The following is a 15,956-nucleotide window of genomic DNA, read 5'->3' as shown; positions in this document are numbered from 1 at the left end:
CATAATATACATACACACACTTCTTGGGGAAAAATGCATCAAATAAATTATTACTTAAAATAAGTTGGAGAGGAAGTGGAAGAGGAAGGATTTTTGAACTACATAGTTAACATGGAATAAATAGAAAAGATGATGAGAGAAAATAAGTTAACAATTTAATTTTATTAAAGGACTTAGGGTACAGCAGATAGACAGAGATGCTGGGTAAACCAGTGTGAGTTGACAAACATTAAAGTAATACAAGCAAAACCCATTACAGAAACAAAATTTTGACATGAGAGAAAGGGAAAAAATCAATTCAATAAAAATCAGTTGAGGAAAACACAAGTCTAATAATCATAACCCTAAATGCAGTGGATTGAATATTCCAATAAAATGAGAGTTGCAGAAGAGATTTTTTTAAAAATGTATGCCAGAAGTATATCTAAACATGAAGGCATATACAGAATGGGGTTGAGGGGGTGGAGAGATGCAAGCAAGAAGAAGTCAACAAAGTCAAAGAGCCAACATCAAAAGTCTCCAAGAAAAATATGAATTGGTCTCAGGCCACGGAAGAGCTCAAAAAATGATTTGGAAAAGCAAGTAAGAGAAATAGAGGAATAATTGGGATGACAAATGAGAGTAATGCAAGAAAACCATGAAAAACAAGTCAATGACTTGCTAAAGGACACCCAAAAAATACTCAAGAAAATAACACCTTAAAGAACAGACTAGCTCAAATGGCAAAAGAGTTCCAAAAAGCCAATGAGGAGAAGAATGCCTCAAAAGGCAGAATTAGCCAAATAGAAAAGGAGGTCCAAAAGACCACTGAAGAAAATATCACCTTGGAAATGAGATTGGAGCACATGGAAGCTAGTGACTTTATGAGAAACCAAGATATTATAAAACAGAACCAAAGGAATGACAAAATGGAAGACAATGTGAACTACCTCATTGGAAAAACCACTGACTTGGAAAATAGATCCAGGAGACACAACTTAAAAATTATTGAACTACCTGAAAGCCATGGTCATAAAAAGAGCCTAGATGCCATCTTTCAAGAAATTATCAAGGAAAAATGCCCTGATATTCTAGAACCAGAAGGTAAAATAGAAATTGAAGAATCCACCAATTGCCTCTTGAAAAAAGATACCAAAAAGAAAACTCCTAGGAATATTGTAGACAAATTCCAGAGTTTCCAGGTCAAGGAGAAAGTACAGCAAGCAGCCAGAAAGAAACAATTTGAATATGGTGGAAACACAAGCAGGATAATACAAGATCTAGCCCCTTCTACATTAAGGGATTGAAGGGCCTGCAATATGATATTCCACAGGTCAATGGAGCTAGGATTAAAACCAAGAATCACCTACCCAGCAAAACTGAGTATAATGCTCCAAGGAAACATATGGATTTTCAATAAAGTAGAGGACTTTCAAGCTTCCTCCATGAAAAGACCAGAGCTGAATAGAAAATTTGACTTTAAAATACAAGAATCAAGAGAAGCACGAAAAGGTAAACAAGAAAGAAAATTCATAAGGGACTTACTAAAGTTGAACTGTTTTGTTCATATTCCTACATGGAAAGATGATGTGTATAATTCATGAGACCTTTCTCAGCATGAGGGGAGTTGAAGAGAATACATATATATATATATATATATATATATATATATAGACAGAGGGCACAGGGTGAGTTGAATATGAAGGGATGATATCTAAAGAAATAAAATTAAGGGGTGAGAGAGGAATATATTGAGAGAGGGAGAAAGGGAGAGATGGAATATATATATACATGTACATTCACTTATATATATATATATATATATATATATATATATATATATATACATAAACATGTATATGCATATTCCTTTCAGCTGCTATGATATTGAGGTCTCATGAATCAAATATCACATAACAGATAGCAGCTTCACAATGTAGAACCAAGTGAATCTAAATGTTTTGGAGAAGCGAAGGTAGGTGGTGCAGTGAGTAGAGCATTGTCCCTGGAATCAGGAGGACGTGAGTTCAAATCGGGCCTCAGATACTTGACACACTTACTAACTGTGTGACCTTGGGCAAGTCACTTAACCCCAATTGCCTGCATTCCCTCCACCAAAAAGATAAAAAAATACATGTCTTGGAGAGCACCAGAAGGATATCTGACTATTGAAGGAGAACTGGATTCATGATTTGTGAGGATTGATTGAAGAATCTGGGGGTTTTTTAATGCAAAGAAAAGAACAAAGGGAAACATGGAAATCCTTTTCAACTATTGGAAGGGCTGTCATGGTGAAAAGGATTTATACTGTCTCTGCTGGGGCTCAGAGGGCACAAATAGGAGTAATAGAGACAAACTTAGACAATGCCATGCAACAAGTAAAACCCCCAGAGTTGTCAAAAGTACAATGGGGCTGCCTTGAAAGACATAAGGTTCCTTCTCATTGGTTGTCTTCAAGTAAATATTAGATGACCATTTATTGACTATGATGTAGCAGAGATTATATTTCAAGAATAGGGTTGAATAAATTACCAATGAGGTACCTTTTAGTTTTCCAATTCTGTGGTTCTGTGGAATAATTGTTTTAGGCCTTTAAACATGTCCAGACTTCTATGAAACCTGTGGAAGAAATTTTCTCAGGAATTCTCTCACCCAACTTATTCTACTATCAATGTCCTAAATTATGGTGGAAACTTCTTACCATCTTTTTTCCCCTTCATACAATAGATAGAAAAAAAGAGGTTCATTTTTCCAAAAAAAAAAATATTAGAATTACAGCTTGCTTACAACTCAGCACTGGAATAAACAGAGACATTCACTGTGCCTCTATTCAAATGATATGTCATATCTGAGTTCACTAGGAACAGATTTTACTATGTTTAACATTCATACTTTCAATAGTTACATATTGTCATTCCCATTTTAAGTGGCACTCTACCCTACCCACTTTTTATAGAACTAAAGATATCACCATCTACTGTACATATAAGTACAATACAGTGCTTTTTTGTTTCAAAAAAAGGAAAAAAAAATGAGCAGTACAATACATTCAGACTTGGAGATACTTGCTCTATTCTGATGTTTTGACAAGGACAATCTGAGGAAATCAGCTTTTCAATGCACAGGGAATGAATCAGCCCTGTCAGAAAATTATTGTTCTAGACCCTTCATGTCAGACACCCAATCACTTGATAGAGCAGCTCCTTTTATTCATTCTGTTCAGGCTTTCACTCTTTCCGCCACCGTTGTGCTGCTGCTTCTGCACTATAAGTATAATCAATAGCTGGATGGACCAAAAATTAAATCATTTAATGGATTTCTAGTTGAGTTGATTTAGGTCACAAGGTTGCCCACTGTTTCTGGCAGCCAGCATAGCTTTATATTCTAGTATTGTCATAACAATACATGTTTCCACTTGGCTGCTATCCTGTGGCATGTCATAGTGGAAGAGGAGGCAGCTTATTTGTGTTGCTTTGTAAGGCTGTGCAAGAAGCTGGGGATAGCCACAGACAGACATAGAGAGCATGGTGTCATCACTGGCACTGTATAACCATAGACAAAAGTGGTCACTGAACATTGCCATAATATTCTTTCTCTAAAGAATGATGGCTAGCATTAAAAACTATACTTAACTGGACTCCATCCTCTCAATGTAAGTCTTGCAGTGCAAACCTCCATGTAAAACAGCCATGCATGACACACTCCACTGCAAATTGAATCACTTGTGTGATAGCACAAACAGTAGATTTGTTGATATATGTTGTATACAGGACTAACCAAATAGAAAATATAGAAAATATCACTTTATGGCTTCACTGAAATTCAGATTCAGACTTGGTATTAATTTGTAATTCAGAATAGCTATTTGAGTCTTATTGTATATCCTTTAAAAGTGAATTATGAGCTTATAAATAGTAAGGGATGAATCAATCAAAACTGGTACTTATTAAACAATTACTATGACATCAAGCACAGTGCTAAGTGCTGAGAATGCAAAGAAAAAATGCCCTAGGGGAGTTGACATTCTACCAGGGAAATAATATTTTCATACAAATATACATAAAATATATTCCCAATAAATATAAATTAATGTGTAGGGGAGAGAGAAGGAGAGATACCAGCTTCTAGGAGGATCTAGAAAAACTTCGTTTAGGAGGTGAAGTTTGACCTGCACTTTGAAGGAAAATAGGCATTCTAAGAGATAAGTTGAAAAGAGAGTAACAGGATTTATTTTTCTATGCGCTTCTGTGGATATGTTTTGACCTAGGGATTTTAGAGCTCACTTGCCTGAGTAATTCTCTTTCTCAGTCTAAGAAGCAGTTTCTGATCTATGTGCTAAGACAGCTAACAGGGGTATTAGGAAAAACATTAGCACAGCAAAGAAACAAGTAGACAGCATCTGCTATTATTTAGTTATGTCTGGGGGGGTGGTTGGGGTGGGGTGAGGAGGATGTGTGTCCTGATCAGACCTTGCATAGAAGACAAGTCACATAGAGCTATGGATCCTGTCACACCCTGCTGCTCATGCATTAACCTGAGGAATTCACCAGTTGAATGTGCTCAGATAATAAAGTCGTACTGGAAGCTTTTCCAACTCTTCCAATTTCTTATGGTCTCTCTTCCATCACAGATTATGATCTATATGTTTATTTATTTATATGTTGTATTTACCCCGCCACCTCCACCCCCAATCTGGCCCTGCTTTCAGGCCAAGGACCTTTTCTATTTTAGTTTTGGGTTTTTTGCATTTGTATCCTAGAGCCTAGCATATACTAGATGCATAATAAATTGGACTAGATAAATGAAATAAAATAAAATAAAACATAATAAAATTAATAGATTAGGGTTAGAAAATAGTCTAGATTCAAACTCACTTCAGCTAGCCAACTTCCATTCTAAGATCCTTCCATCTTCCCATCTAGAAACTGAGAAGACAGGAGGGATCAGAAGTAGCTCAGCTTCAGTTGCTCAAATCTAATTAGAAGACAATTTCATTCACTCATTCATTCATTTATTCATATCAAATAGCTTAAATGATCCAAGTCACTCTGTTATGAATAGGGAAAAAAAAGTCATTTGTAAGAGGCCACAGAAGATGTCATACATTGTAGCCTTTAATACATTGGTCCTCATATTTAACTTATGTTACACCAATGAACAGCAAAACACACCCAATTAAAAGCAAGTTTGTTTGATGCTGCTTAAAGGCAAGAGTTGCAATTTTATGCTAGATTCATAAAATGAAATCTGAAACAGTAAGATCACAGAAGAATGACAAGTAGAAAAAAAAGTAAGATGAAACTATGTGAGCTGTGCCCTAGATTTGAAATTTGGGTCTATCTCTGGAGACATTCTAACTAGTTACCAGCCACCTGAAACAGGTTCTTTCCACATAAATATTCTGCACAATAAGGTAAATTTTGTGAAACATTAAGGCCTGTCATATCCTAAATAATTGAAGTCTTTGGGACAAGGGTATTGTACTGTACCTAATTATAGAATTTTATTACACATATTTCCTTGATGGCCAAAAATGAATGTATGGAAATCCACTTACTTCCTTATCTTTAATGAATTTGAACTTCTATAACAAAGAAAGGAGAATTATCAAAATGAAAATGTTTAATCAGATTAAGTAGCATTGAAAAAATTTGTACTGTGAAATAAATATACTTTCCAAGTATCATACAAATACTAATTATTTACTAAGACTGTAAAAGCTTACATGCTACTATTGCAATTTCTCAGTACATACATATTTAGGCTGTGAACCAAAACCCCAATGAATTACTTTGTAGAAAATTATAACTGTGCTAGGCCATTAGCAGTCATAGATGGAGTAATCATTATTCTCAGACACTTTTCTATTGCCTATTTAAAATTACCCAAAATGATTTACATGACATAGTGACATATGACTAATTATGCTTCTTTCTTTCTTTTTTAGAAATTTTTGTATAATCTAAATTCTTTCATATTAAATGATCACCAAAATGCATCCAAAATTTATTGATTCCTTTTGTTTTTCATTAGTTTACTACCTGTTAACAGTGGCAACTTTCTTTATAGCCTGCAAAGCTCTGTCTAGAAATAGCATCAGTGAAAGGCAGGCTGAAAGAGGCTATCCTGATAATCAAATATAATACCAGCATGGAAGCAGGATGGCAGGGTGGCAGAAGCTCAGAGAATGGGGGTGGGGAGTAACACACATGGAAACATTTCTTGAATTTCTTGCCCTACTACATGCTCCCTTCTTTCAATATACAAATTTGTGGAAATTGTCTGTGATATCAGCCTGCAAGTGGGAAGAAAGGTTTCAGCTAGGACATGGGTAAATTAGAGGTAATACAGCTATTGAGAAGGTTCAGAGACAGTGAGCTGGCATACCTGAGGTCCACATTCCATCTCTAAGTGTATTTCAAACTCTTCCAGTGTGCCAGTCATGTGAGCATGGGGCAAAGACATTGTGACTCTTTTTCTTTATTGCACAAAAAACCCTATTCTTTATTTTCTTCTCCCTCTATGACTCAGTTTGATCTCAGAGGCAGAACACATGAATTCTAAGGCAACCATTACTATCTCTGTCTGCAACACTCTTTAAGTCACCTTGGGTCTCTAAACTTCAGTTTTCTCTTGTCTAAAATGAGGGAGTTAGATGATCAGATGACCCCTAAAATTTCTTCCAGTTCTAAAATTCTAAGATTCTAAACATGTTTGATGAATATTGAGATATATATACATAAGCAAATGCAAGGACAGGATAGGTAGCATTAATAAAGCACAGAATAAGGCACCCTTCAATAAAGGTTGCCCTTAATAATTTGTCTGTAAGTAGATAATCTGATTTTCCTTCTTTTTTTAATGTGTTAAGGTAAGATAAATTAAATATTTAATAAGTTCTTATTATATACTAGGCACTGTGCTAAGTGCTGAGGATGCAAAGACAGGCAAAAACATCACCTGCTCTCAAGGATTTCACATTCTAATGTATAATCATTACTAAACTTCTGAAAATTAAAAAAGTTAAAAAGTAGAGAGGCTTAATTTTCTCTTTTAGAAAATACAGAGCCTTTCTTGGAGGTGGAGCCAAGATGGCAGAGTAAAGGCAGGGACACTTCTGAGCTCTCCCACAAACCTATCCTAATGCCTTTAAAAATTACTTTAAACAGCTCCTAGAGAAGCAGAACCCACAAAAAGATGTAGTGAACAAATTTCCAGCCCAATTCAATTTGGAAAGTCAGCAGGAAAAGTCTGTTGCACCACAGTGACAGAGGAGTACAGTCCAATGCCAGCACAAACCTGGCCCCAGCAAACCAAGAGCAGGCCTTGAAAGTGACTGAATCAGCAGTGTCTACTTCTGGAGCTCCAAGCCCACAGACCACAGACAGTAAGAGGGTCGAACAAGTGATCAGAAGATTACAGAGGTCTTTTGCTTGCATTCTGTTGGCAGGATTCTGATGTTTTGCCCATACTCAGATCTGGGTCTCAGTCCTGGGTGGCAGTCCCAGGGCAAGGAGTACTAGCATAGCAGATCTTGTGGCCACAGTGGAGGGGCACAAAAGAGTGCTTGGGTCATTCAGGGACCAGAGCACAGGTCAGGAAAGGAGTAAACACCTCTTCTTAGATCATACCACCTTGGAAGAACTGAAAACTTACAGGTCCCTAGAAGTATCTTTGGAAACAGCTGCACAAAATATCTGAAGCTTGATACAGTGCAGCCTCCACCCTGGAAGCTGAGCCTTACTTTAACGCACATAAAAGTCAAATAACAGGCTGGGGAAATGAGAAAACAATGGGGAAAACAACTCTGACTACAGAAAGTTACTATGGTGACAAGGAGGCTCAAAATACTCATTCAGAAGAAAACAAATTCAAAGCTCCTACAACCAAAGCCTCCAGGAAAAATATGAATTGGTCTCAGGCCATGGAAATAGTTCAAAAGGGATTTTAAAAATCAAATAAGAGAAGTAGAGGAAAAACTGGGTAGAGAAATGATAGTGATGCAAGAAAATCATGAAAAATGAGTCAACAACTTGGTAAAGGAAATCCAAAAAAAATTGAAGAAAATAACACCTTAAAAAACAGATGAGGTCAAATGGCAAAAGAAGTCCAAAAAGCCAATGCAGAGAAGAATTCCTTAAAAAGCAGAATTGACCAAATGGAAAAGGAGGTATAAAACCTCACTGAAAAAAAAATTTCCTTAGAAATTAGAACTGAGCAAATGGAAGCTAATGACTTTATGAGGAACCAAGAAACAATAAAACAAAACCAAAAGAATGGAAAAAAATAGAAGACAATGTGAAATATCTCTGTGGAAAAACAACTGACCTGGAAAATAGATCCAGTAGAGATAGTTTAAAAATTATTGGATTACTTGAAAGCCATGATTTTTAAAAAAGGGGCCTAGATATCATCTTTCAAGATATTATCAAGGAAAACTGCCCTGATATTCCAGAAACAGAGGGCAAAATAGAAATTGAATGAATTCACCAATTACCTCTTGAGAGAGATCCTAACATGAAAACTGCCAGGAATATTAGAGCCAAATTCTAGAGTTTCCAGGTCAAGGAGAAAATATTGTAAAGATCCAGAAAGAAACAATTCAAGTATTGTGGAACCACAATCAGGATAACACAAGATTTAACAGCTTCTATTTTAAAGGATTGGAATAAGATATTCTGGAGGGCAAAAGAGCTAGAATTACAACCAAGCATCACTCACCCATCAAGACTCAGCATAATCCTTCAGGGAAAAAATGGATATTCAATGAAATAAAGGACTTTCAAACATTCTTAATGAAAAGACCAGAGATGAATAGAAAATTTGAGTTTCAAGTACAAGACTCAAGAGAAGCATAAAAATTTAAGCAGTAAAGAGAAATCAGAAAGGAATTAATAAGGTTAAACTGTTTACATTCCTACATGGGAAAATGTTATTTGTAACTCATAAAACCTTTTGCATTATTAGGGCAGTTAGAAGGAGTATATATAGACAGAGGGCACAGATGTGTTCAATATGAAGGGATGATATCTAAAAAATAAAATTAAAGGGTGAGAGAGGAATATACTGAGAGAAAGAGAAAGAGAGAAGTAGAATGGGGTAAATTATCCTTACAGAAAATAGGCAATAAAAATCTTTTATAGTGGAGTCGAAGAGGGGGGAGGAAAGGGGGAGTGAGTAAATCTTACTCTTATCAGGATTGTCTCAAAGAAGGAATAACACATACACGTAATTGGGTATAGAAATCTATCCTACCTACAGGAAAGTTGTAGGGAAATGAAAGAAGAAAAAGATGGGGGTGGTGATAGAAGTGAGGGCAGATTCAGGGAGGGGTAGTAAGAAGCAAAACACTTGAGGAGGGACAGGGTGAAAGGAGAAAGACAATAGAATAAATGGGAGGGGGAAGAATAGGACAATAAGATGGAGGGAAATACAGTTAGCAACAGTAACTGTGAAAAAAATTTTGAAGCAAGTTTCTTTCATAAAGGGGTCATTTCTCAAACATATAGAGAACTGAGTCAACTTTATAAAAATAAAAGCCATTCACCAATTGATAAATGATCAAAAGATATAATCCATTTTCAGATGAAGTAATCAAAGCTATATATAGCCATACAAAAATTCTAACTCATTAAATATGAGCACATATTTAATATGCTATCCATCCCCAGAGAAATGCTAATTAAAACAATTCTGAAGTACTACATCATACCAATTAGACTGTCTAACAGGACAGAAAAGGTAAATGACAACTGTTGGAGGGGATGTGGGAAAAATGAGGCATTAATGTACTTTTGGTAGAATTGGGAAGTGCTTCAACCATTCTCTAGGGCAATTTGGTACTATGCCCAAAGGGCTATAAAACCAGGTATAGCCTTTGACCTAGTAATACCACTAATAGGTCCGTATCCCAAAAGAGATTAACAAAAAAACAAAAGGAAAAGGACCCAAACACACAAAAAATATTTATAACAGCTCATTTCTGTAGGCACAGAATTAGAAATTGAGGGGATGCCCATCAGTTGGGGAATGGCTGAACAAGTTGTGGTATGTGCCTATGATGGAACATTATTGTACTATCAGAAATGATGAGCCAGATGCTCTCAGAAAAATCTGGAAAGACCTTCATGGGCTGATGCAAAATAAAATGTACTGTGTACAAAGTAACAGCAATATGTGTAAGTGAATGACTTGACTATTCTCAGCAATACAATGATCCAAGATAACTCTGGACTTGTGATGAAAAATGCTATCCATCCCCAGAGGAAGAACTAATGGTGTCTGAATAGAGATTGAAGCATACTTTATTTTACTTTATTTTTCTTCTGTGTTTTTTGTCTATGTTTTCTTTCACAACATGATTATTATGGATATGTTTTGCATGACTAGATATGCATATTCTATATTGAATTGCTTGCCTTCTCAACTGGGGTGGGAGGGAGGAAGGGAGAGAATTTGCAACTAAAGGCTTTAAAACTCAGGAAGAGTCTTGAGCTTAACAACCATCTCATATGAATTAAGAATACCTCAACATGATCCTTTCTCATAAAATTACTACTCTGTCATCTTCTCAGATCGATCCTCTGAATAACAATAACATAACCCAAACAAGGCAGAAGGTCATCAGTAGGTAGAAGTACAATGATTGCAAATTCAATTTCATTTACAATGCTTTTTAGAAATCTTGAACATGTGTTTTATTAAAAAGATGTGCATACATTTAGGCTTATCCAGAAGGGTTATTATCATTTTTTCAGCTACTAAGACATTAACACACCATGAATGCAGATTGACCTTTTGCCCCATCCAAATTTGCTCATCTGCACACCAGGACAGTAAGTCAATTGTCCAAGTCCCCTGATGAGAGCAGCAGACTTCAGCTTGCCTGCTAGGTGTTATTTAGACGATATATTGTGGAGTTCTGTCAAAAAAGCAGGAAAGTAGAATTGAGTCTGCAGAAAGATCACTGTCATAGCCCAACTGACTTTGTAAATAATGACAGCCTCCCTGGGGAGAGGCTTTGTTACCACTGAATTTACATTTTTTACATTCTCTGGAATTTGCTTGCATATAAGTGCTTAACCTGAACCGTAAATCCTGTCCAATTAGAATATATGAAAAGGTTCTTATTTAAGTCTTGGACCTCATTATCCAGAAAATTGTGGTTTATCTTTGTATTAACATTCCTGTGTCTCTCAACTTTGTTTAGTTTGAAAATTACATCCCCATTTCCTTGGCAATAGCAAAGAAAGAACAGGACTTCAGGACAGAAGTCCTCATTATTTAACAACTATGGGCCCACCACACATGAAGATCAGAACTGTATCAAGATATTTTTTGGTAGCAAGGTCAAAGAATTCAAAGGGAATCTGCAGTTGAGTTTAACAGTGAGATACAGAGACCCTACATGAAGTTACCATATTGTGGGGAGCAGAGGGGGGTAGAGAAGTAGCTCACCTCAGGTGACCACCTGAGAGCTTCCTGTTTTAATTAATTATTCTTATTAATAGAGTAGTAAACATTATGTTGCTAAGATGCTGAAGGACTGAAACTGCTATCAGAGTCCTCAAATGCAGCACCCTAGAGCCAAGCCCCTACTGGTCTGGAGAAGCTTACACTGAAAGTACAACTGTATCAGCAAGAGAACCAGGTGAGAGAAGATGATTTGTTTTACTCATGCCACAGAGTGGCAGGATAAACATTTGTATGGGTCTAACAGTGTGAGACTCTACAAGCAGTCTTTGGCAAATCCCATAGACCAAACACTTCAGTCTCACACGACTAGGATATGATTACTTAAGCAGACAGGCCCTGAGTATCCAGAAGGCTATATTCAATCTTTGATTGAGTCACTTCTTTGTTAATATAGCAAATCTCCACTATTAGGGAATGTCAGGACTAAGGAGATTCTGTTTAATAAAAAAAAGAGAAGAAAAAAATAAGGAGAGAAAATCTTGGAAACTGCAAACTTACCCTCAGGAAATACTTAAAAACCCAAGGAAATGCTGGTGGATACTTAAATTTCTGTGGTAGAATGAATTCTGATACCAAGGGGAAGAAAAGCAAAACACCTGTCACAGGGCAGGAAGAAAATAGGATCCAAAGAGGTCCCTAGTCACCTATGAAATGGGGAAGCTTGGCAAGAAAAAGACAGTCAGAGAGGGAAATCTGATTGGGTTCTTACTATCTATCACATCAAAGAAAAATAGAAAACATACTGGGCTTTTTTTGTTTGTTTGTTTTGTTTTTCAAAATCTGTCCTTGGTGATCTGAAGGGCTTTTATAAGTTGTTTCAGATATAATATTCTCTGAATGTTGGTTCACAAAGCTACCAAAACAATGAATAAATAGAATTCCCAAGAACCTTACAGTATCTTGTTTGGATAGGAAAGGGACCAGTGTAACTGAAGTTTAACATTGAAGTGTTTTCCACTGCTTTGTGAATTACCATATTGAAACTAAGCTAATATATAAGGCAACTCCTCAATGTGTCAGAAGTATTTCAATAGTTTAAGCACAGCTATAATCTTGGATTTGTCAGGAAACGACAAGGAAGCAGTATAGTACAATGGGAAAAGCCCTGGATTTGGAAATAGAGGACCCAGGCCCAAGGGCTACCATTGATTGCTATGTACTCACTATGTGATAGTGGGCAAATGTCTTTTTTCTCTCTAGGCCTTAGTTTCTTCATGTGTGCCCTAAGGGGATTATATTGGATGTCCTTCTTTTGTAAACTTCTTTGAAATTCTATGTTGTTTTATATTTAAAAAAGCAAAAAAAAATCATTTCTCAACTTTTTTTCATCAAGAACACAAAAATAGTCTAATTACATCAATATTGCATTCATTAAGCACTGACTATGTCTAAGAACCAGGAAAATATATATAGATATACTCATTTATCTATAGGTATAGCTATACATATACATATACACATGTGTATATACATATGTATGTATATACAAATTTATGTGTGTATCAGTTAATAAATAAAAATTTATTAGGTGCTTACTATGTGCAAGACACTGTACTAAGTGATGGGGATAAAATAGAAAAAGAAGATAGCCCCCTCTATCAAGGAGCTCTCATTCTCATGAGGGAGAAAACAAATATAAGTGGTTTCAGCTACAAGTCAGATGAAAAGGCCCTACGGTCCTCCAGGTTCAAAGACAAAGAAAAGGGCTATATCTTCTTTGAAATACTTGCTGATAAAACCTTGCTCATAAAATTTTGTTGTTGAAGCATCTGACAGTGTCGAGGACCATGATAATAGGACATTTCTGGGCCTTTAGCAGCGCAAATTGTAGTTACAAAGAAGCCTGAGGATACAATAACACCAGCAGAAGCAGTTTTCAAGTACTATCACTTCAGAGATTCTCTCCTATGATGATGGCTGTGGGAGGCTAGGCTCAAAGGAAAATAGGTGGTCTGGGGGCATTGTCATTCCCCAGGCTCTTGACCTAACTTGCCAATTTATATCACTTGGTCAGAAGTCAGTGTTGGTAGTGGCTAAGATGATGGGCCCCTTCTCCACAGTCATTGCTCTCTACAATGATTCAGTCACAGTAGAGAGAAAAAAGGAAATAAGCATTTATTAAATTCCTCCCATGTACCCAGCATTATGCTTAGAACTTTATAAATATTTTTTTTCATTTGATTCTCACAACAACCCTGAGAGGTAGGTGCTTATGGTCCCCATTTTACAGATGAAGAAACTGAACCAGACAGAAGTGACTTTCTGTTTCAACAATCCAGCTAGCAGGTACTGCGGCTGTGTAAAACCAACAACAACCAGCACACAGAATGCTGCAAGCCCATGTTCTTTTGATCTGCTTTACTAAAGAAAGCAACGTTAAGAGGTTAACAAGCTTACTTTAATCTAGCATACAAATATCATTCAATTAGTTCAGGGGAAAAACCCTGCACCCTGAACTTCAGAGCAAATACAAAAAAATGTCAAACATCAACAGACAGACCTTGTCTGATTCAAATCTCAATGCATAGTTACCAGAGTTTAACAAAGTCCTAACATCCAGGTTTACAAGCTGGAGGGCTCTTAACTACAGTTGCCTGGAATCTCCACATCAACACTCCTCCAAGGGTGAGAGCCCTAAGCAAATAGCTCTGTTCTCTCTTTTTATACACTCTTTAGCTGTCATCAAACATCATCTGAGTGACCAGAACTTAAGCTTTTACTATTGGCTCTGGTCTTAGCAACTCCCCTGAGGACCCTGGGTACTTCATGCCCAAATAGGCTTAGAACTTAGGAGATAGGGGTTTGGGCCTGGGGTTTAGCACCTAGAAAGACTCAATCAAAGACATTCAACTTGGCAATGTGCTGATGTGGACAATCTGGGCAGCTGTAGTTGCTGGTTTTACACAGCCACAGTAGCTGCTAGCAAGACTGTTGAAATAAATGGCATAGTCATGGGCAGGATCTGCATTTTAAATAGAAAGTGTGGTGTTTTAGGATACTGGGGTGGTTGAATGTTTCCCAGTTTTTGGATCGCTCTTTGTACCTGGGGTGGCTATGTTTCTATGGAGCCCTAGGAGCAAGAAAGGCCTGAAGGAAAACACGCAGGTGAAAGTGGGAGATAACCTGGGAGATAATGCCTCCTTCCTTCTCCCCACCATACTAGCACTCTGGAAGAGATAGGCCAGAGCAAAGGCTGTGGGAGAAAAAGCCCAGGCATAGGGCAGGGTTGGATGGCAACGGCTTGAGCTGATAAGCCTGGCTCTGGAGGAATGTCATGAAAGAGTGAATGTTTTGAGATGATATTGTATGTGGAGTTTTGACATAGGAGCAGAGAACTGCCTTCCTACAGACTTGAGAGAAAAATCAGAGAATAGCCTTCATGCAGATTTGGTAGGAGCAGCTGGTGAGGAGAGAGAAGAAGCAGACGGTGGGTGCTGACATATTGACCTAGACAGAGCAGAAGACTGCCCGCATAAGAACTTTGGAAAGGTGAGAGCTGTGAGCTGCCTTCCAGTCGACTTTGGTGAGGTGAGTGCGAAGATGGAGAACTGCCTACATCCAGATCTGAATTCTGGCAGAAGCCAGGAGAGACCAGCTAGAGCTAGATGACCAGGAACCCAGGGTCTTGGAATGCAGCCCTGGGGCAAGATGGAAACTTTGCAGCAAGGAGATAAGTGTGCCTTTTTGCAGCCTCCCCCTGGGCCTGTTTGGGACCCAGGAGGGAGGGGTAGATTTGTTTATGATGGGGTGGGGGAAGTGCCTTGGACCCCCAGGGACCCCACCTGTTGGCTTTGTTGCTCAGCCACCCTTCAAGAATTGGAAGCAGCAATTGGAACAGCATGGAGAAGTATATATCTCCAAGAGAATTTTATTTGGACTTTTTTTGTTTGTTTGTTTGCTTTGGGACTTTACTAACTAAAGCACACCTATGCCAGAGGGTACTGGGAGGAAGCCTGCAACAGAAGTGTATGTAAAAGGACCCTTGCTCAAGAAGTACTTTATTTGGACACTCCACATTAGCTAAAGAGATTAACTTGCTTTGACCTAGGGGTGGACATTTGAATTGTAAACAAGTATTTTGGGAATGATTGATTGAAAAGATTAACTTGCTGGGACCTAGGGGTGGATCATGTTTGTATTGTAAACAAGTACCTGGGAATGACACTGAATGATATGTTTTGTTTTGTTGTGAATGATATGTTTTAGTTTCCTGCTTTATTGGATCACAATGTATAATGTTTCTATTTGTTCCAAGTTCCATGGCCATTTACTTCAGATTTTTGTTAGGCTATGGAACCTGGAAGGGGTGGAGTGTAATATCAATTAAGTTGGGTGTCTTTGATTGAGTCTTATTAGGTGCTAAACCTTGCAGCATTTTTGTTGTTGGGCTTGTGTTGGTTTCCCCACACCCCATGCCCCCCCCCCCCCGCCCCGCCCTGAAGCAGCTGCTAGCCGGATTGTTGAAACACTTGCCCTGCATCACACAGCCAGTCAATGTCTGA

The sequence above is a fragment of the Trichosurus vulpecula genome, chromosome 1, assembly GCF_011100635.1.
Source record: "Trichosurus vulpecula isolate mTriVul1 chromosome 1, mTriVul1.pri, whole genome shotgun sequence".
Lineage (NCBI taxonomy): Eukaryota > Metazoa > Chordata > Mammalia > Diprotodontia > Phalangeridae > Trichosurus > Trichosurus vulpecula.
The sequence above is the reverse complement of the archived record's forward strand: the minus strand, read 5'-3'. Positions refer to the sequence as shown.